The sequence below is a fragment of the Pteropus vampyrus genome, unplaced genomic scaffold, assembly GCF_000151845.1.
Source record: "Pteropus vampyrus isolate Shadow unplaced genomic scaffold, Pvam_2.0 Scaffold575, whole genome shotgun sequence".
In the NCBI taxonomy this organism is placed as follows: Eukaryota; Metazoa; Chordata; class Mammalia; order Chiroptera; family Pteropodidae; genus Pteropus; species Pteropus vampyrus.
In genome coordinates this window covers 503394-503665 of record NW_011889356.1, presented here as the reverse complement: position 1 = coordinate 503665, position 272 = coordinate 503394, and positions in this window count along the sequence as shown.

The following is a 272-nucleotide window of genomic DNA, read 5'->3' as shown; positions in this document are numbered from 1 at the left end:
GCCAGGGATGGAATTTCCATTAAGAATTAAGCGGGACAGCACTGGGAATCCAGGCAGGCTGAGGGGAGGGGGTTGGAGGGGATGATACACCAACTCCAAGCTCTCTCAGCTGGCCTCAGTTCTGGACTGCCTTGGAGAAAGCTGCTGCCACTTTTGCCTTGAGTTGTAGGTCTTGCCGGGGTCATGGCTCAGAAGGATGGACAAGGAGAGAGAAGTTGCCTCTATGGGCCTCAGTAGGGAAACTTGGAGTTGCTGCAGCCAAGACCGGAGCC